The sequence below is a fragment of the Grampus griseus genome, assembly GCF_964374135.1.
Source record: "Grampus griseus genome assembly, chromosome: X".
NCBI classification, from domain to species: domain Eukaryota; kingdom Metazoa; phylum Chordata; class Mammalia; order Artiodactyla; family Delphinidae; genus Grampus; species Grampus griseus.
Window position 1 is genome coordinate 53,699,262 of NC_138999.1, and position 22,617 is coordinate 53,721,878.

The following is a 22,617-nucleotide window of genomic DNA, read 5'->3' on the forward strand; positions in this document are numbered from 1 at the left end:
CCCATGTTTTCCTCTAAGGATTTTATAGTGCCTGGCCTTACTTTTAGGTCTTTAATCCATTTTGAGTTTATTTTTGTGTATGATGTTAGGGAGTGTTCTAATTTCGTTCTTTTACATGTAGCTGTCCAGTTTCCCCAGCACCACTTATTGAAGAGGTTATCTTTTCTCCATTGTATATTCTTGCCTACTTTATCAAAAATAAGGTGTCTGTATGTGTGTGGGTTTATCTCTGGGCTTTCTATCCTGTTCCTTTGATCTATATTTCTGTTTTTTTCCACCAACACTTTTTATGTGTTGTCATTTTAATGACAGCCATTCCAACAGGTGTGAGGTGATGTCTCATTGTGGTTTTGATTTGCATTCCTCTGATGATAAGTAATGTTGAGCATCTTCTCATGTACCTGTCGGCCTTTTGTATGTCTTCTTTGGAAAGAAATGTCTATTCAGGTCCTCTGCCCATTTTTTAATCAGATAATTTGGGTTTTTATTGTTGTTTTGTGTTTTGCTATTTATTTGTATTAGCCCCTTATAAGATATATGATTTACAAATATTTTCTCCTATTTAGTAGTTTGCTTTTTAATTTTGTTGATGATTTCCTTTGCTGTGCCGAAAAGTTTTAGTTTGGTTTAGTCCCACTTGTTTATTCTTGTTTTTATTGTTTTTGTTTTTGATGTCAAACCCCAAACCTGATTCCCAAGACTGATTTCAAGGAGTTTGTAGCCTATGTTTTCTTCTAGAATTTTTATGGCTTCAAGTCTTACATTCACGTCTTTAACCCATTTTCAGTTAATTTTCATGAATGGTGTAAGATAGTGGTCCAATTTCATTCTTTTGCATATGGCTGTCCACTTTCCCCAGCAACATTTATTGAAGAAACTGTTATTCCCCATTGTATATTCTTGGCTCCTTTGTCATAGATTAATTGACCATATGTGTGTGGGTTTGTTTCTGGGCTCTCTATTATGTTCCACTTGTCTATGTGTTTGTTTTAATGCTAATACCATAATATTTTGATTACTATAACTTTGTAAGATAATTTGAAATCAAGAAATGTGATGCCTCCAGCTTTGTTCTTCTTTCTCTAAATTACTTTGGCTATTTAGGGTCTTCTGTGGTTCCATAGAAATTTTAAGATTGCTTGTTCTACTTTTATGAAGTAGAATTTGGAATTTTGGTATGAATTGTGTTGAATCTGTGGATTGTTTTGGGTAATATGGACAATTTAGCAACATTAATTCTTCCAATCCACAGCATATTTATTGTTCCATTTATTAACATCTTGTTCAATTTCTTTTATCAATATCTTGAAGTTTTCAGTGTGCAGATTTCTCAACTCCTTCATTAAATTTATTCCTAGGTACTTTATTCTTTTTGGTGTAATTATAAATGGAGTTATCTAACTTTTCCTGATAGTTTTTTATAAATGTATAGAAACATAACAAATTTTTGAATATTGATTTTGTATCCTGAAACTTTACTGAATTCCTGTATCAATTCTAGTGGGATTTTTGTGGCATCTTTAGTGTTTTCTATATACAAATATTATCATGTTATCTCCAAGTACTGATAATTTTACTCCTTGATTTCCAATTTGTATACCTTTTATATCTTTTCTTGCCTAATTGCCCTCACTAGGACTTCAAATGTTATGTTGAATAAAAGTGGCAAAATTAGCATCTTTGTCGTGTTTCTAATCTTAGAGGAAAAGCTTTCAGCTTTTCACCATTGTGTATGATGTGAGCTGTGGGCTTTTCATATATGGCCTTTATTATGTTGAAGTACATCTCTCTATACCCATTTTGTTGAAAGTTTTTTTTTAGCATAAATGGATATTAAATTTTGTCAGAAGTTTTCTCTGCGTCTGTTGAGATGGTCATATGCTTTTTCTTCTTCAGTTTGTTAATGTGGTGTATCACACTGATTGATTTGCAGATGTTGAACCATCCTAGCATTCCTGAGATAAATCCCACTTGATTGTCGTGTATCATACCTTTAATGTATTGGTTGAAATCAGTTTGCTAATATATTGTTGAGGATTTTTTAAAATCTATGGTCATCAGAGATATTGGCCTGTAATTTTATTTTCTGTGGTATCATTGTCTGGTTTTGTTTCAGGGTGATGCTGGCATCATAAAATGAGTTTGGCAGTGTTCCCTCCTCTATACTTTTTGGGAGATTTTGAGAAGGTTTTGTTTAATCCTTCTTTGACTGTTTGGTAGAGCTCATCAGTGAGGCAACCTGGTTGTAGACTTTCATTTTGGGGGAGGTTTTTCGTTACTGATTCCATCCCCTTACTAGTAATCAGTCTATTCAGATCTTCTGTTTCTTCATAATTCAGTCTTGGTGATTTGTAAGTCTCTAGGAGTTTATCCATTTTCCTCAGGTTGTCCAATTTTTTTCCTTATAATTTTTCATGGTAGTCCATTATGATCCTTTTTATTTCTGTGGAATCAATTGTAATGTCTCCTCTTTCATTTCTGATTTTATTTTTTGAGTACCTTTTCCCCCTTTTCTTGGTGATGTAGTTAAAGGTTTGAATATCTTTTATCTTTTCAAAGAACAAACCATGGTTTCATTGATTTTTTTCCTATTGTCTTTTTAGTTTTATTTCATTTATTTCTGCTCTGATCTTTGTTATTTCCTCCTTTCTACTAACTTTGGGTTCAATTTGTTCTCTTTTCAAGTTCTTTAAGGTACTAACTTAGGTTGTTTATTTGAGATTTTTAAAACTTCTTAAGACAGGCATTTATTATTATGGACCTGACTGTTGGAACTTTTTGATGCATCCCATAAGTTGTATTTACATTCTTATTTGTCTCACAGTATCTTGTGATTTCTCATTTGATTTCTTGTTGACCCATTGGTTGTTCAGTAACATGTTGATTAATATATTTGTGAATTTTCCAGTTTTATTATTGTAATTGATTTCTAGTTTCAAACCACTGTTGTTTGAAAAGACACTTTATATATTTCAGTATTCTTAAATACTTTAAGATCTGTTTTGTGGCCTAACACATGATCTATGCTGGAGAATGCTTCATGTGGAATTGAGAAGAATGTATATTCTGCTGCTGTTGAATGGAATGCTTTGTGTATGTCTGTTAAGTTCATCCCATCTAATGTGTCGTTTAAGGTTAATGTTTTCTTAATGGCTTTCTGTGTGAGTGATCTATTCATTGATGTAAGTTGGGCATTAAAGTCCCCTAATGTTATTGTATTGCTGTCTAGTACTCTCTTTCACTCTGTTAATATTTGCTTTATGTATTTAGGTGCTCTTATGTTTGGTGCATAAATATTTCCAGATGTTATATCCTCTTGTTGGATTGACCTCTTTATCTTTATGCAGTGCCCTTCTTTGTCTTTTTATATGCTTTGTTTTAAAGTATATTTTGTCTGATATAAATATAGCTGTCCCAGCATACTTCTAATTTCCATTTGCGCTGAATATCTTTTCCATCCCTTCAATTTCAGTCTGTAAGTATCTGTACCACTGAGGTGACTCTCTTGCAGGCAGCATATGGATGGGTCTCCATTTAGCTACTCTATGTCTTTGAATTGGAGAATGTAGTCCATTTACATTTAATGCAACTATTGATAGGTATATGCTTATTACCATTTTTTTTCTGGCTGTTTTGTAATTCCTGCATTCCTTTCTTTTCCCTTGCCCTCTTCCTTTTTGGTTTGATGACTTTCTTTAGTGATATGCTCAGATCCTTTATATCTTTCATGTATCTACTATAGGTTTTGTTTTGTGGTTACTATGAGATTTACATATAACAACTATTTGTAACAGACTATTTTAAATTGATCACAACTAAGTTTAAACACATTCTAAATTTCTACATTTTACCCCCCACATGCACAGTGGACACACAGCTCTGAGGGCAGCGTCACCTCTGCTTCCATGGCTGGCCAGTGGGTGGGTCTCAGCTGCCTTTAGTTCACAACAACCCCTCTTCTTTGCTCACAGCAGCCCCCTCCCTGCTGGCTCTGCTTCTGACAGATGGTACAGCTGTAATATTGCACTGCTGCAGCCTCAGCTGCTCACAGCTACTCACACTGATGCTCTAGCCCCTCCAGACCCAGTGGGGAGTGAGTCAAGTTTTATATTTTGATGTCACATTTTACAGCTTTTTATCTTGTGTATTCCTTAACTAATTATTTTAACTACAGTTATTTTACTATTTTTGTCTCTTAACTTTCATACGAGCTTTATAAGTGATTAATTTACTACCTTTTCTATATATTAACTTTTACCAGTGAGATTTATACTTTCATATATTTTCTTGTTACTAATTTGCACCTTTTCTTTTTAGCTTAAAGAAATCCCTTTTAAATCCCTTTTAATCCCTTTTAAAATGTCTTGGAAGGCCATTTTTTTCATTTCTGAATGATAACTTTGTTGGGGAGAGTATTCTTGATTTGAAGTTTTTATCTTTCAGCACTTTGAATATATCATGCCACTTCCTTCTGACCTGAAGTTTCTGCTGAAAAATCTGATGATATTCTTGTGGGGGTTCTGTTATGTAATAAGATTTGTCCCTCTCTTGGTGCTTTTAAAATTCTCTCCTTGTCTTTAACTTTTGACATTTTAATTATAGTATGTCTTGGTGTGTGTTTTGGGGGTTCATCTTATTTGGAACTTTCTGGGATTCCTGGATCTGTATGTCTGTTTCATTCCCCAGGTTAGGGAAGTTTACAGCCATTATTTCTTCAAATATGTTTTCTGCCCCTTTCTCTCTCTCTCCTCCTTCTGGGACTCCTATCAAGTGAATGTTGGTCCACTTGATGTTGTCCCATTAGTCCCTTAAGCTATCTTTACTCTTTTTCATTCTTTTTTTTTCTGATGATTGGATGACTTCCACTGCCCAGTCTTCTGAACCTTTTTTCTGTTTCATCTGTCTGCTATTGAACCACTGTAGTATATTTTTCAGTTCAGTTATTGTATTCTTCAGCTGTGTGACTTCTGTTTGGTACTTTCTTATATATTTTATCTCTTTGTTGAAGTTCTCACTATGTTCATCCATTCTTCTCCTGAGTTTGGTGAGCACTTTATGACAATTAGTTTGAACTCTTTATCAGGTAAATTACTCATCTCCTTTCTTTAAGGTTTTCTGAGATTTTATCTTGTTCTTTCATTTGGAGTATATCCCTCTGCTTCTTCATTTTGCTTGACTCTCTGTGTTGATTTATGCATTTGATGAAACAACCACCTATCCCAGACTTGAAGGATTGGCCTTGTATTGGAGATGAAATATCACTCATCCTTGCCCTAGCTCTTGTTAGTCTCTCAAGCCTTTGTGATTTTCCAAGCAACATATTTTATTTTTAGTGACTTTCAGTAGTTGAGGCTATGCCAAGACCTGTCAATGTCCCAAAGGGGAGGATCTCAGTCCGTACCTAGATTCAGGCTGGCTGGAAACCAGATCCTCAAGCTGCAGCTTTTAAACAATTCATATACATAGAGTTCTTTGGGACTGCAAGCCTAAGTTTCACTAGCCACCAGAGCCAGGCAATCAAGAGATGTACCCTGAGTATGTCACAAAAATTGGGGTTCCAGGCATGTGTATATGCTCCTTTCTGAAAGATACCAATGAGCTACAGTGAGGCTAAAGGTGAGTGCAAAGATGGTGTCCCCTGGCCTACATTCCCTAAGAACACCCTCATAGTCGAGGTATGTACCAAACCTGATGCCTGCTCCTAAGGCTGTAGCTCCAGGACAAGCCTCTTTCACAGAAAGGCTTTGGGGGTTTCAATCTGCTGTCTGTGCAGTTGCTGGGGTGTGGTAGCCTGACAATAACTGTCTCTTTCATTGTTACAGTCCTGTGGGACCCAGGAAACCAAGTCCCCATGGCCACCAGAGCCAGGTGATCAACTGTTATCCCTCGGGCAGAAGTCACAAAAACCAGGGCACCAGGCATAAAAACTGGGGCACCAGACATATATAAGTGCTCCCCTCTGAGACATGCTGGTCCTCTGGAGTAAGGCAGAGGGAGAGCATGAAGATAGTTCCTCCCTTCAAAGTCTCAGGAAAGGTTTACATTCAACCCTTACATGTGTGCTTAATTAGAAAAATGACCCTTGGGCTGCAGCTATGACAGTAAACTAATAGGCTTCTTTCACAATAAGACTGAGCTCCTGGAGCTTTTACCTCTTGCTGTACCCTGGGGTCGTAGCTGTTTAAGAATACTTTTGCAATTGGCTACAGTCCTGTGAGACCCACAGTTATACGCCACATAAACACCAGATCCAGGCGATGTAGAGGTGTCACCTGGCAGCAGCCACAAAAATCAGGACACCAAACTAGGGTATAAGCTCCTTTCTGGAAGATACCAGCAAGTGAGGCAGAGGGAAGCACAAAGATTATATCCACCAGCCTCCATTCTCTAAGAGCACCTCCACAGGCCCTTATAAGTGTACCAAACCAGAAGCCTGCCCCTGAGGCCATAGCTCCTGAACATGTAAATAGACCTCTTTCACAGAAAGGCTTAGAGTATAAGTTTTAGTCTGCTCTCTGTATAGTACTCTGGGGGTGGTAGCCTGCCAAGAACTGTCCTTCCAATTTTTACAGTCCCATGGAACCCAGGAACACATGTTCCCCTGGGCTTCATAGCCAGGCAATCAAGGGGTGTTCCCTGGGTGGCAGCTGCAAAAACCAGGTCACCAGATGTAAAAACAAGGGCACAAGATGCCTGTAGAAACTCTCCTCTGAGAGATACTGGTGCTCTGGAGCAGAGTAGAGGGAGAGTGTGGAGATGGTGCACACTGGCTGGAATAAGGCAGAATGGGAGTGCCAAGGTGGCACCTACCAATAAAAGAAAAAAGAAAAGAAAGGGGAAAAAGAAAGAAAAAGGAAAGAAAAAGAATTATATGGCACCTGCCAGCTTTAGCAAGGCAGAGGGAGAACATGGAAGATGGCGTCCACCAGCTGGAGCATACAGATGGCACTCATTGGAAAGGAAAATAAAAAGATGATGCCTGCTGGATTTAGTAAGGCAAAGAGAGAACAGAAAGATAACGTTCATCAGTCTCCATCCCTGGAGAGTACCCCAGCATGTTCCTGCTTCTCAGACCAATACTTTAAAATTAGCAAATGAGTCTCCTTAACATACATCTGGGCACTTTTCAAAATGCTGCATCTGCGCTGGACCCTAGGGCAGGTGAATCTGTGCACAAGCCCTTTAAGAGCCTTTTCTCAGTTTGCCACAGCAACATGTCTCATGGGCATGAGTTTTCAAAGTTAGATGTTTTGGGGGCTCATCTCTCAGGAGCTGGGTCTTAAAAGTTGTGGTTCCCAATGTGGGATATGAACCCTATGCTCCTCGGGTTGAAGCTCTGGGTTTTGAGTTCCCTCCTGATTGAACGTTGCCCCACCAGAGGTGGGGTTTACAGCAAGATTGTTTCTCAGCCTTTCCTATCTGTTTCACTGTGTGTTTGTGTGTGTGTGTGTGTGTGTGTGTTTGTTTGTTTTCTCATTTTCCCAGCGTGAAGGGGTCACATTGCTAGCCTTTAATTTTTTTCCTGGGGAAATTGTTCTATATATAGCTGTAATTCAGTGTGTCTCTGTGAGATGGTGAGTTCAGGATTTTCCTACATCTCCATCTTGAATTGCAACCTTCAACTGTAATCTTTTGACCTTTTTTTTTTGAGAAAAGCCAGCATAAAGCACTTTTATTGCAATAATAAAACTTGAAATTCATATGTAGTGTGTGTGGGGGGGGTAGGCAGCAATTTCTTTCACCAAATCACTACAAAGGACAGCAAAGGGGTGAGAAGGGGGAAGGAGAAGCCAGGAAACTGTGAGATCAGCAGGGGGAGCTAAGCAACAAAAAACAGGAGATGCTGAAACTGTGATGACCAACATCATTTTCTTAAGAAAACACTCAAGGATTTGTCATGATGACTGGGCTTTCATGGGTGTTAAGTGTCTAAGAACAACACCGCCAATTTAACTTTCAATTAAAGTTCTTAAAATTTAGAAAGTGGAGCTTGGATAGCTATGAGATTACAAAAATCCTGAATATCCATTAGAAAAACCACAGGATGGAAAAAGCCAGGCCGTGAAGAAAGCTTCAGAGGTCCCTGCTGGCCTGGGGATAGACACCTGTAGAGTCCAACATCTCAGTGAAAATGATCTGCTTTCAAAAGGCAGAGGGTTTAAGGGGAGGGTGGAGGTGGGGCAGTGGAGACAAAGGTTCTCCCCCTTCCCACTTTAATTTTGGGTAGGGCTTTTAATTCAACCCAAGGACATCTCTCAACTTGGAGAATAATTCAGTCCTCAAAAGCGCCTCATATCTGCTATGGCTTTGCAGCGCAGTGGCAAGAATTTTTAATATATAATAGATAAAACTTTCATCCAAAAATAAAATAAAATACAGATTCTTGCACCACCCCCATACCAATTCCTATTCTAAAGTTAACCCATGACTTGTGTTGTTAATATTTGACTAATACTTAACTGGAAATCCATATCCAAAGGACTGAAACTCAATCTTCACCTCAAAACAAAAACAAACTAAAATGAGTAACTTGAGGTTTATGGCGTATTGTTCAGGTCAACACACATACGAAGATAAAGGGGAAGAGCAAAGCTGGTGACAGAACACATTGTCAGGGAAGATGTTTATACAATGTACTGGAACATCAGGAAAAGCTCCATATGGACTCGCTGCACACATCTGGAGGCGCCAGATCCTTCCATGGCACATCCAAGGATGGGGAGCTCAGGGAGGAGGCTATTCTTGTCATTCCAGTTTTAGAAGCTCCTTGCCAAAGAGGAGAGTGGCATTTGGTGGGAGGATGCTTGGGTGCCCAGTGGCACCATAGGCATAGTCTGGGGAGATAGCTTGGCTCTCTGACCCACGCTCATCTGGTCAACCCCTTCTTCCCAGCCTCGGATCACCTCCTGCTTGCCCAGCACACACTTAATGGGCTTGTTTCTGTCCTGGGACGAATAGAATTTCTTTCCATCTTCAAGCATCCCCTTGTAGCGCACCACGCAGGCCTGGCCGCACTTCGGGAAGGTAAGCCCATCTCTGGGGGAGATGGTCTCCACCTGCACTCCCATAGCAGCGGCGGCTGCGGACGCTGGGCGAGCTGGCCTGTAATTTTTTGACCTTGACGACTGCATATTTTTCATCCACACTTACAATGTTTTCAAATTATGCCTGCCGCTCTTCCACTCTGAGTTGCAAGTTAAGCGAAACAGATACGAACACTTTGCATCACTCTTTCAGGTAGTCTTCAGGCAGGTTAGAAGAGACTAACACAGTAATTTGCAAATGAGATTTTGTCTGCTCCCTCTGCAACCAGGAACCAGGGTCTCACACTGGGAGTAGGGGCTTCCATCTTCAAGACTACAGCTGATCTGGGGGTGGGTGAGGCAAGGTGAATAAAAACACTATAAAGCTTTTCTACAATTTTTAAGTTGGCTTTTTCTTGATTCCACATTTGCTTGGTTACTATAAACATTTGACTATTTTCCAGAGTTCTGACAAAGTTAGTTCTGACTATTTCTACTTATTTTTCAATATTTCTATAGGGGGATAGGAGTTTGGAGCTGCCTACTTCACCAATTTTACTGATACGACTCCATACATAAATAGCATAATAATTTCCAAATTACTGGCAAAAAGTGGTGGTTGAATTCCCAGTCCAGTCACCACTCTTCCACCACCAAAACTTAATAAACCTATAGATATACCTCAACAGATTCACACCCCCAGGAAAACAATTGTGTCTGGTATATTTCTGTACTTCCAACTCCTAGTATAATGCCTGTAAAAAAGCAAGTGCTCAAGAAAAGCATTTTGAATAAATGAATGGTACTATAAAATCTATTAGTAATAACAGCAATTATATAGTAACATGTTAAATGCCAGGGATGCAGAATATTGTATTATCAAGAAAAATTTATACCCATACACTGCTTTATAGTTTCCAGAGAAATTTCATATTTATTACCCCATCAGACTGTCATAACCATTCTGTGAGGTAAGAATGATAGGAATTATTACTCCATTTTATAAGTCAGATAGAAGAAATGATGTTCTATGCCATCATCTGTAAGTGGCAGTGGTAGAAATATTGTCTAGGTCTGCTGCATATAAAATCTCTGCTCCTTTTATTTTTTCCAGTTTCTTTCTTTTGATAAACACTGTGGAAGAAAATAAATCTTTTTCTAAGTTGCCCATCCTGAATGAAGCAAGCACACTCCTCTTTTGGAGGTTTTGAAAAATACCAACCACCACCAACTACAAGAAACAGCAAATAAAAGAGTTCCTACTCTAAATCATTCCATTTACTTAGCCCTCTCAGAACAACTGAATGTGTGCATATGCGTGAATGGTGGGGCCTGAGTTCTTGGAGAAATAAATGAGCATTTGTATTCCAGTGGACCACCAGCCTCAGTGTTTGAGGTCCTTATCATAAGAGTGTGTTGAGGCTGTGAGGAATTTGAAGATCAGCCAAAGCACTGGGAATGGGAGAGAAGAAACAGCTACACAGGCCTTAAAGGCTTTTTCTCTCCTTGTCTCTGATTGCCTCTCCTATCCCCACTAGCCCCTCTGTGATTTCATTGAAAAATTGGAACCTGGGGCAAGAAAGATTAGGTGTAGGAAGAGGTAGGAGTGACTCCAGGTAACAGTGAAATCCAAAGTGGTAAATGAGAAAGAAAGGGAATATTGTAAGTTATGGCACACAGAAGCATTAAGGGAGTTCTTGTGGTTTCTGTAAGTGAAAGAAACTGGGAAGGCTAGTAAAGTTTGGATGTCTGTCTTACAGGAAGCTCTACAAGAAGTATGGCCTGCAGAAACCCAAGAGAACTGTCTACATATCCAGCTTCTCAGCCTGAGCCTTTTTTCCCCTATAAAGAAAGCAGAATAATATAGAGAAATAGAGTCATATAGGCCTAAGTTGAAATTTAGTCTCACTACCATTTAACTACCTATGTGATCTCAACAATTTGATTCACTTTACTGAATCTTAGTTTAGATAGCCATCCTCTAAGAAATGGTGATAATGTGTCTCAAAGTATTATTGTATTACATGAAAAAATGAATTTGCTTTTTAAATGTTAGATATTGTCATTATCACATTTGGATTGCCTGAACTCCAGTGTTAGATAATCCTCATTTATCCTGCATCATTTTAGAGTGGTTTTCAAAAGGGAATTTATCAGACAACTTAAGCATTAGTGTTTAAAAGTTGACCCTTGATGGAAATATTTCTAAAATATATTATACAATTCTGTACCTGCTTAAACAGTAAACTAAACAGAATTAAGCATCTTCTCGATGGCTGGGGGGTCATTATTAATGAACATCTCACATTGCTATCATATAAGATACAATGATAACCCTCAAGAACTAGGAGACTGGTAGTCATGGGAGCGGGATGAGAGTGAGACACAAGGTTTTTGGCACTTACACTAAGAAAAATATGTTTATTTCTATGTTTCTTTTTTTTTTTTTTTTTTTTTTTGCGGCACGCGGGCCTCTCACTGCTGTGGCTTCTCCCGTTGCGGAGCACAGGCTCCGGACGCGCAGGCTCAGCATCCATGGCTCACGGGCCCAGCCGCTCCGCGGCATGTGGGATCTTCCCGGACCGGGGCACGAACCTGTGTCCCCTGAATCGGCAGGCGGACTCTCAACCACTGCGCCATCAGGGAAGCCCTCTATGTCTCTTTTTATAGTTGACGTTTTTCCCCTCATTCTCAGCCTATCAGATGCTGCTTCTTGCTGCTATCAGTATAATGCCTCTGACTACTCCCCTTCTAATTGTTCCTGTTAGTCTAGACTGGACAACCAGATAACTAAACTTGTTAAAATTATGTCCAAGCAGTGGTTCTTTCATTGTGGTCTTTGGACCACTAGCATCAACATCACCAAGAAACATGTTAGAAATGCAAACTCTCCAGCCCCACTCCAGACTTATTGAATCGCAGAACTCTGGGGTAGATCCCAGCGATCTGTGTTTTAACAGGCCCTCCAAGTAATTCTGATGCATGCTCAAGTTTGAGATTTACTGCCCTACTACACTTGTAATTAATGCACACTCCCAGGTCCCACTCTGAGAGGTATGATTTAGTAGGTCTGTGGTAGGGCCCAAGAGCCTTAATTTTTTAACCAATATCCTGAATTATTCTGATGAAGATAAAGACACACTTAGACAAACATTTCCCAAGCCTAAGCCAGTGCTTCTTAACCTTACTTAGGGATTTTGTTAAAATGCATATTCTGATTTAATAGGTCTGGGGTTCAGCATTTTAATGGTCTCCCAGGTGAAACCTATACTGTTGGCCAGTGGACCATGTTTGAGTAGTAAGGTCCTAGAACCTCATCTAGTAGGTGCTTTATAAGAGTTTTTATTTTACTTTGTTTTTGAATGCTTTTTACCTCGAATTTTTCTATAAATAAAAATAGTATGTCTTCCTTGTTTTTGCAAAAAATATCATTTTCTTTAAAATAAAATATTTTTCAAGGGTGCATATTCATAAATTTTAAAAAATGATTTGTTTTAATCATACATTATGAGTTAGTTGGCTTTAAATACAGAATGGAGGAACTCTCCATTGAATAAAGTTCTATGAGCTTTAGTTTCTAGACTCAGTGTCATCTTTTCAGGCTTCTCAGAGGGCTTTTACTCTGTCCTTCTATGTTTTAAGTATACTTCCAGTAGAAAAGGGGTGGCAAAGCTTCCCTATCATGAAAGTCAAAATTCTGTGACAGATCACATCTTTCTCTTTGGAGCTAAAATAGATGCTGCCCTTTCTCTAGTCTAAACTCTAGTGTCAGCATTTGTCTCCTCCCTGAAAGGTATTGATTGACAAACCACGACTTTTCCCACAGGTGAAACCACTTGTTCCCTCTGAATGAGCATGCTGAATGTTTTATCCTTTCAAGAGGGAATGAGCCTCTGAGGAAGGCCTTCATGCTGATCCCTGGTTTTGGCAATCTCTGGACTTTTCCTTATGTAAAGAAAATGCCTTGATAGGGAGCCAGTCATGGAAACTCCTTATGTGTCACCTTGTGGATTACTTTATTTTTTTTACATCTTTATTGGAGTATAATTGCTTTACAATGCTGTGTTAGTTTCTGCTGTATAACAAAGTGAATCAGCTATATGTATACGTATATCCCCATATCCTGTCCCTCTTGAGGCTCCCTCCCACGCTCCACATCCCACCCCTCTAAGTGGTCATAAAACACCTAGATGATCTCCCTGTGCTATGTAGCTTCTTCCCACTAGGTATCTATTTTACATTTGGTAGTGTATATATGTTAATGCTACTCTTTCACTTCATCCTAGCTTCCCCTTCCCCACCACCCACCATGTCCTAGGGAGCTTGTGTAGGTTGCTGGCATCCCCGCAAGGAGGAAAAGCAAGGTAAAGGATGTTAATCTAGAAAACTTTTTATTTCTCCCATTTGGAGTTGGATAAATGACGCCAAATCATGAGCTCTAAAGTGAAACTAGTGCCCCAAAAATATTTCAGTATGGCAATTGGGCCTTCCAAAATAGAGTCTGTTGATTTTCAGGATTGATGGAGCTGAAGCTATTTTTATGAAATGGACTTCAAAAATTATTTTAGTTTATTTTCTGGACAATCCAACCTTAAGGTTGTTGTACGTAAGCTATAATGTCATGCACTTGTTACTACACTCTCCTTCTTTACCCCTTCCCTCTCTTATTTACATGCTGCTATGATAGTGTAGTGGATCTGAAATCAGACAGACCTGAGATTCAAATTTAGGAATCTGCTCTTTTCTAAGTATATGGACTTGGGCAGATTACTTAAACTTTCTGAGCCTTAGTTTACTCAACTGTGAAAATAGGATAATAACACATATATCTCAGGGTTGTTGTGAGCATTAGAGATAATATAAGTGAAGCATCTAGCAATGATGTCTGGTACACAGTAAGTGCTTAGTCATTAGAATCTGTCATTATTGATGGTAACTTTATTACCTGCCCTCTTTATTTCACAAAATTTTTATGAGGATGAGCTCAGATGTGTGTAAACCCTTTGCAAATTATAAATTACTATACTCAGGATAGTACTATATCTTATTATTACTTAGCCATTATTTTCTATTTAATCCATAACATATACTGTCCACTCCAGGTGGATTTGCTCACTATATGATCGAATACTTTTTCTTATGCTATCTTTATGCTATTCCCCATCTGCTTCATCTTTTTCACCCATCCCAGTGAGTCTCAAATGTGTTCGGACAGCAGAGCACCCAAAGTCATAATTCATTCTGTAGAATATCACAAAATAACTTTATTAAACATAAAATAGCTAACCATGTGATTGTGCTAAATTCATTATCATCCTATTCTGTGTTTTAATTTAGAAAAGCTGTAGCAAGTGTCAAAAAATTAAAGAAATCTGTGGAAGGGAAATTTCAAATTAAGAGAATTTTATCATAATTGTTTTGAATATTGAGAAGTGATTACTAGTTCTTTAGCTAAATAGTGGAGCACCCTGGCCCATTGTTCAGAATCCCAGTGCTCTAATAGAGGATTTTGAGATACACTGAAATACCCATTAACGTGAAACTCAAATCCCACTTTCTTCAGGAAAACTTCCCTGATCATTGCAATCCTCTCACTGATCTTTCCTTTTTTAAAAATCAATTTATTTATTTTATTTATTTATTTTTGGCTGCATTGGGTCTTCATTGCTGCATACAGGCTTTCTCTAGTTGCGACGAGTGGGGTCTACTCTTCATTGCGGTGCACGGGCTTCTCATTGCAGTGGCTTCTCTTGTTGTGGTTGTGGAGCATGGGCTCTAGGCATGTGGGCTCAGTAGTTGTGGTTCTCGGGCTCTAGAGCACAGGCTCAGTAGTTGTGGCACACAGGCTTAATTGCTTTGCGGCATGTGGTATCTTCCCGGACAAGGGCTTGAACCTGTGTCCCCTGCACTGGCAGGCAGATTCTTAACCACTGTGCCACCAGGGAAGCCCTGATTTGTCTTTTATGAATGTTTCCCTATGTATAATTTAATACAATGAAATAGACTGAATTGTTCTCTGAGAGTTTCATGGTTACTAATTTCTTCACTGTGATTATAAAAGAAAAGGAAGAAAAAGAACATCTACTGAATATCTACAGTGTTCTAGTCAATGTGCTAGTTCCTTCATATATATTATCTTATTTTCTTCTCATAAGAATACTTTGATGTAAGTTTTATTATTCCCATTTGCAGATGAGGAGCCTAAAGCTACAGGTCACACAAGTAGCAAGATGCAGATTCAAACTTTGAAGCAGGGTCTATATGATTCAAAATAATTCAAATATTCAGTTAGGGAAAGAAAAGAATTCATGTGTATGTGACAAGCTAAATTATTTTTTATCCAGCCATTTGTAGCTGTTTTTTTAAAAGCATTTCATAAACTGTATATTAGCATTTGCTTGTATGGCAAGGTGTGATAAGAGTAAGAAATATACTTAACAGATTAGGTTCAAGTTGCTTTCTTCCTTCATAGTATATTTACACAGTTGTTTTTGTCTGACTTTTCAAAGAAAATATGCTGAGTCCTAAGACTTTTTTGCTGACTACAGTATATTTTAATATTTTGGTTGTCCAGGGAGACAAAGGACTTGGACACCAGTGAGGTAGCTCCGGTAGGGATCATCAAGAAGCTCAGAGCATGCTTTCTGACTTGATACTGATTTCCTACTGCCACAACTGCCTCAACGACTCTACTTTTGTATAACAAAGGAGACATAGAAAAATATGGAATATCAATTGGAGGACGAATGGGAGGAAAGAAGAGGCAAGCATCAGGTGGTAAGTGGCAGGGTCTTGGTGAGAACATGGTTAAAATATCTTGCCCAAGTGTGAAGTTTCCTAGTTCAGTTTATGCCTCTGAATTAATATTATTAGTAGAAATGTGAGACTTAGTCTCAAGGTTGAGGGCTTGTGCTCCAACTTGAGCACCTCATTTGAAGCCTGGTATAATGGAAAGAACAGGATATTTGAGTCAGATAACAATGTAACTCATTTCACCTCTGTATTGGAGATTTGAATTACAGTTTTCTCATCTGTGAAATGAAACTAATAGTATACTTCCCAGACCCCCTTCCTGGGTTTTTGTGAAGATCACATAACATAGATAGATACAAATGTTTAATAAATTCTGAAGTGTGCACAATTTGTTCATTGTTTGACATGCATTATGTTCACCTACAAAGGGCACAAGGCTGAGCATCTAGACACTTGGATTCTAATCTTCTACTTCTGCTCCTAACTAGATAATCCTTGAGGGTTAAGCCTGCTTTAAAGTTTTCTACAATTCTTTTGACACTTTTTGTTATTAAAAGGAGTACAGCTCCTAACACTCACCAAAAAAAAAAAAATGAAATCAATCATAAGTCCAACTTATTAGCTTCAAGAGTTATCTTCTACTGCTTGAAATATATATATATATATATTTTTAATTTTTATTTTGGCTGCACCACGTGGCTTGTGGGATCTCAGATTGAACCCAGGCCATGGCAGTGAAAGTGCCGAATCCTAACCACTAGACCACCAGGGAAAAATATAATTTTTCATTATAAGACAAGTTCACTGGATATAATTTGTTGTTAAGATATAAAAGAATAGATAGCGCAGGAGTTCGCCTAGACACTTTATTATAGTCTCAAGAAATGTAAGAAAATAACTACTTTAATAAATGTGAACCAAGATTGAATATTAAGGAAATAAACTTCCAGCATAATAGCATGAGGAGCTCTGCTGACCTTCTCAGTAAAACTGGTGAAAACTTTTTGAAAACAACCTTTTAAAGCCTCTGGAAATTGTCCTAAGAGTAAGCATCAAATCAAGAAACATCTATTCAAGAAAATCTATAAAAATATATTAAGAAAGGTGAGCGATTCTGTGGTATTTGATCCAAGACTGCTCTCTTCCTTTCCCCGTCCAGCTCAATGAAGCAGAGATTACTCCAGACTGCTGCAACCAAGAACACAGGACTACCTCTCCCCAGTTTCCAGCCAGAGGGCTTTCATTCTGGGAGAAGCAGGACCTCAGTGTTTCCCATCCTGCCCTCAGCTACCCATTGCTGTGGCTAAGTCCTAAGCAAGTACAATAAAAAGAGGTAGACTCCTTTCTTCTGTCCCACCCCACTTGTGGAACAGAAGCTTTACCTCGGACATAGTGCAGTAATTATATTGGGGCTCTGATAGCCATTCCACAGCTCATGAGGCAGTGTTTCCACAGGAGGAGAAGCAAGCCAAAAGGACCTCAGTCTCCTGCCCCACCACTACTAGGCTACTACAGTGAGAATGTCATTCAGAAAGAAGTTTGCCATTTTTCCCCACCTCCAGCTCCACAGCCCTGGCACAGAGATTTTGCCATAAAACAGATAGCTTGCAATCTTTTCCTAAAGGAGCTAACGTCATTTGCAACAAAGTGAGGAGAAGTTTAATCCTGAGGGTAATCTCAACAACAGTGGAGGTTGGTGAAGGACAATTGGAAAGAAATGTAGATCTAATGAAAATACAGGCTAGACTGTAGGCCAACAAGCTCACAAGAGGAAAACAGGGAGTAAGACAGCTAAAAAGAGGCCTGCCAGTGTGAGAACAAGTGTCAAATATTGACCTCAGACCCTATTCATCAAAGGAGCTATAATTTGATTGAATTTATTTGTAAAGTAACTTATGCCCCAGGGCACTATTAAAAACATTAAGGCAATCAGCCAGCAATTAGTGGAGTCTAACCACTGGGTATGTGGTCAGGGAAAGAGAAGAGAACCCTGCCAGTACCACTGGCAACCCAGGGTGACTATGGATGTACCAAAAGTTGTGCCTACCTGAGGAATAATATCAGAGGCTTGACATTGGGAGTGGGGGTATAGACTTCACTAAAATAATCCAGTCACTCAATAAACAAATACACAAGGAAATAACAATAAAAGCCCCTGGAGAGGGGACCATTATCCAGATTTGCTACAACATATTATCTAAAATGTCCAGTTGACAACAAAAATTATGAAGCATACAAAGAAACAGAAAAGTATGACCCATATACCAAAAAAAAAAAAAAAATCAAGAAACAGAAGCTGCCAGTGAGAGCAATCAAATGTTGGAGTCAAAAGAAAAATATTTCAAAGTAGCTTTTGTTATGAGTTGAATTGTATTCCCCAAAATTCATATGTTGAAGTCCTAATCCTCGGTACCTCATAATGTGACTATTTGGAAATAGGGCCATTAAAGATGAAATTAGTTAAGATGAGATCATACTAAAGTAGGGTGGGTCCCAAATCCAATATGACTCATGTCCTTATAAAAATGGGAAAATTGGACAGAGACAAGGCATTATAGGAGAATTCCATGTGAAGACTGGAGTTATGCTGCCATAAACCAAGGAACTACCAGAAGCTAGGAGAGAGGTCTGGAACAGAAACATCCATAGCACCTTCAGAGAAAGCATGGTCCTGCTGACACATTAATCTCAGACTTCTAGACTCTATAATTGTAGACTATAAATTTCCTTTTTTCAAGTGACTCTGTTTATTGTACTTTGTTACAGCAGCCACAGGAAACTATGACATCTTTATAAATATGTTCACAGAAATAAAGGAAATCATGATTAAAGAAATAAAGGAAGATATAATGCCTCAAATAGAGAATATCAATAAAGATAGAAATTATTTTTTAAAAAGGATAAATAGAAACTATGGAGTTAAAAAAAATAAATGTTATGAAAACAATCACTAAAGGAGCACAACAGATTTGAACTAGCAGAAGAAAAAATTAGCAGACTTGAAAATTGATCAGTAGAGATTATGCAAGCCAAAAACAAAGAACAAAAATAATGAAGAAAAATGGACAGACCTTGAAAGAAATGTGGAATACCACTAAGCACACCATATAAACACAATGGGAGTACTGAAAGAGTGGTGGAAGAATGGAAAGGAGAAGAAAAAATATTCAAAGAAATACTGGCTGAAAATTTTCCAAATTTATTGAAAGATGATAACCTATAAATCCAAGAAGCTTAATAAGTTCCTAGAAGGATAAACACAAAAAGACCTATAAATTAACACATCATATGAAAATTTCTGAATGTCAAAGCAGAAAATGTTGAAAGCATCAACAGAAAAATGACACATCAGAACATAAGAAACCCAATATGATTTATGGCTAACTTCTCAGCAGGAGAGGCTGGGAGGCAGTATTATCACATATTTAAATTGATCAAATAAAAAGCAATCAACCAAGAATATTATATCTAACAAAGCTATCATTCCGAAATGAAGGAGAAATAACAAACTTTCTTAGATAAACAAAAACTGGGAGAATGTGTTGTTAGCAAGCCAACTTTACAAGAAATACTAAAGGCAGTTCTTCAGGATGAAAGCAAGTGATCCCAGGAGGTAACTGGAATCTACATGAACAAACAGCACCAGTAAAGGTAACTGTGTTATTATAAAAGACACGATAGGGGGACGAGTCAAGGTGGTGGAATAGGAGGACAAAGAATTTGTCTCTCCTCACAAGTACATCAAAGATACATCTACAAATGAGACAATTCTCACAGAGAACCTGACGAACATTAGAGGAAGATTTTGCACACTTAAAAAGACAAGAAAAATCCCATCACAACAGGGTAAGATGAAAGCAACAAAAAAAAAAGAAAAGAGTAATCAAAAAAAGGACCAGCAACCCTGGTGGGAAGATGAAGAGAAGTTACTGCACTCAGAAAAACCCCCTCATGGTGGGGAAATCAGCTAGGACATAAAGGGAACTTTGGGGGATTGAAGGGGAACACAGTGGGCAGTCTGTGGAAGGCAGGACAAAGTAAGAACTGAACACATGGTCTGTGCCACAGCCCTGCACACCCCAGTCTGAGTCTTGTGTTTCCTGTTGTAGAAGGGGGCTGGGTGCTGGAAAGTGGGCTCAGAGTGAAGACCCAGGGAGGCGACAGCTGTTGGCTGTGAAAAGACAGCCTGAAGGGACAGGAGTAAGGAGCTCCACAACTAGGAAGGTTTGCAGAAGAAGCCCAGGAAAACAGAGAAGTAAAGTGTCATTGCTCAGTGGCACACAAGGGGCAGGGCCACCATTGCAACCCCCTTCAGCCTCCATGGGCACTGGGAGGGGCACCCATCTGAGTAGGTTTGCCCCTCACTCAAGCCAAGGCCTCCTCTGCCCCTGTAGGCTCTGAGGTCTTCAGCACCATCCATGCCAAAGCCTTCTTGGGAATCATCCCTGGGCATCCCTGACTGAGACAGAAATCTGCCAAAGCTGGTGTGGGCTGAGTGCTAAAGCATGGGGTTAAGATATTGGATCCAAGAAGAGGAGAGCTGTTGGCTGTGCAGAGACAACCTGAGGGAACAGGAGTGAGGGGCTCCATAGCAAGGAATGCCCCTAGAGGAAGCGTGGTGTGCTTAGGAAATGAGGTGAGATTGTTGAGTGGTGTGCAAGGGGCAGGACCACCACCACCACCACATGCCAGCTCCTGCTTCTGTGGGCACTGGGAGGGACTCCCACCATAGTGAGCACACCCCAGTCTGTTGCAACTGCCTACTGGTCTCCACTGCCACAGGAACTGTGTGCACACCCCTGTAGTAGCTGCCATACCCTACCCCAGCCTGAGTGCATAAGTGTTCCCCAATCAGTCGCTTCTTTTTGCTCCCTCTAGCCTGGTGGGGAAAAGACACCTGAGGGTGGTACACATGCAGAGGTGGGGCTAAAACCAAAGCTGAGCCCCAAAGGTGGTGTGAATAAGGAAGATGAATGGAAATCTCTCTGTGCAGTGGTACAAGCAGTGGATTAACTCCCCACAATTGGCTTGGTAAACCCTGCAACTGTGCAATATCTGAATAGAGAATGAGTGTTCCCACAACTGAGACTGGTCTAGCTATAGCAGCAATGGACTTTGGGGGCAAGTACACGCAGGAGTTGGGCCAGGTCAGAGTCTGAGCTGCCCCCACAGTGCCCACAGCATGTCCAGAGACATACTTAGAGGTATAGGAGGGCCTCCTGGAGATGTGAGGGTTGGCTGTGGCTCACTGTGACAGGAAGAACACTGAAAGCACAGGAACCAGGAAAATATTCTTATTAATATTATTTTTGTTTGTTTTGTTTTGTTCAGTGGTTGTTGTTGTCACTTTTATTTTTTTATTTAAAAAATTTACTACATATTTTTACTTTGTTGTTGTTTTGGGTTTTTCTTGTTTTTGTTCTTTGGGGTTTTTTAAAAATCATTTTTGTGGGTTTGTTTTATGTTTGCTTTTTTTAGTTTGCTTTTTTTTTTGTGGTACACAGGCCTCTCACTGCTGTGGCCTCTCACGTTGCGGAGCACAGGCTCTGCATGCGCAGGCTCAGTGGCCATGGCTCATGGGTCCAGCTGCTCCGCGGCATGTGCGATCCTCCCAGACTGGGGCATGAACCCATGTCCCCTGCATCAGCAGGCGGACCCTCAACCACTGCACCACCAGGGAAGCCCCTGCTTTCTATTTTTGTTTACATTTTTATTTTTTGTTTTTCTTAGTTCAGTTTTTACTGACTGTTTTCATTTTTGAGTTCTCTTGTTTTTTTGTTTGTTCTCTTGTTTTTTGTTTTCTTTCCTTTTTGTCAGTTTCTGTTTGTTCATTTTGTTTTTATTATTTGTCCTGCTTTTGGTTTGTCTGTTATCTTTTTTCTTTTTTTGTGTTGTTGTTTGTTTTTCATATTTGCCTTGTGTTTTCTTTGTATGTTTTCTTTCTTTTCCTTTTCTTTTTCCTCTGGCTGCACTGCACAGCTAGCAGGCTGTCAGTTCCCTGGCCAAGGGTTGGGCCTGGATATCCAGGGTGAGAGCACCAAGTCTAGGAGGGTGGACCACCAGAGAATTCCCAGACCCAGGGAATATTAACCACCATGTGCTCCCCCAACAGGTATAAATCTCAACACCAATATCTGGCTCCACCCAACTGCTTGCATGCTCCAGTGCTGAAAACGTCATGCCAAACAACCAGCAAGACAGGAAAATAGCCCCACCCACCAGCAGACAGGCTGCCAAAAGTCATACTAATCTCACAGATACCCCAAAAGACACTCCCTGATGCATCCCTGCCCATCAGAGGGAAAAGATCCAACTCCACCCATCAGAGTGCAGGCACCAGTCCCTGCCACAAGGAAGCTTACACAAGCCCCTGGACCAACCTCACCTACCAGGGGGCAGAAAACAGAAGCAAAAGGAACTACAACACTGCGGCCTGCAGAAAGGAGACCATAAATGCAGTAAGTTAGACAAAATGAGATGACAGAGAAATATGTTTCAGATGAAAGAGCAAGGTAAAAATCCATAAGACCAAATAAATGAAGATGAAATAGGCAATATACCTGAAAAAGAATTCAAAGTAATGATAGCAAAGATGATCCAAGATCTCAGAAATAGAATGGTGGCACAGATCGAGAAGGTACAAGAAATGGTTAACAAGGACTTAGAAGAATTAAAGAACAATCAGTGATGAACAACACAATAAGTGAAATGAAAAATACACTACAAGGAATCAATAGCAGAGTAACTGAGGCAGAAGAATGAATAAGTGAGCTGGAAGATAGAATGGTGGAAATAACTGCTGTGGAGCAGAATAAAGAAAAAAGAATCAAAAGAAAAGAAG

At 39.4% G+C, this 22,617-nt stretch overlaps 1 pseudogene across 1 annotated transcript; it reads right to left on the reverse strand.

Annotated features, from left to right (window-relative positions):
• Positions 1–8,745: 8,745 nt before the first annotated feature.
• On the reverse strand, positions 8,746–9,068 carry LOC309839594 (peptidyl-prolyl cis-trans isomerase FKBP1A-like; annotated as a pseudogene). The gene has a single exon. The product of its transcript is annotated as a peptidyl-prolyl cis-trans isomerase FKBP1A-like (transcript).
• Between the last annotated feature and the right edge of the window lie 13,549 nt (positions 9,069–22,617).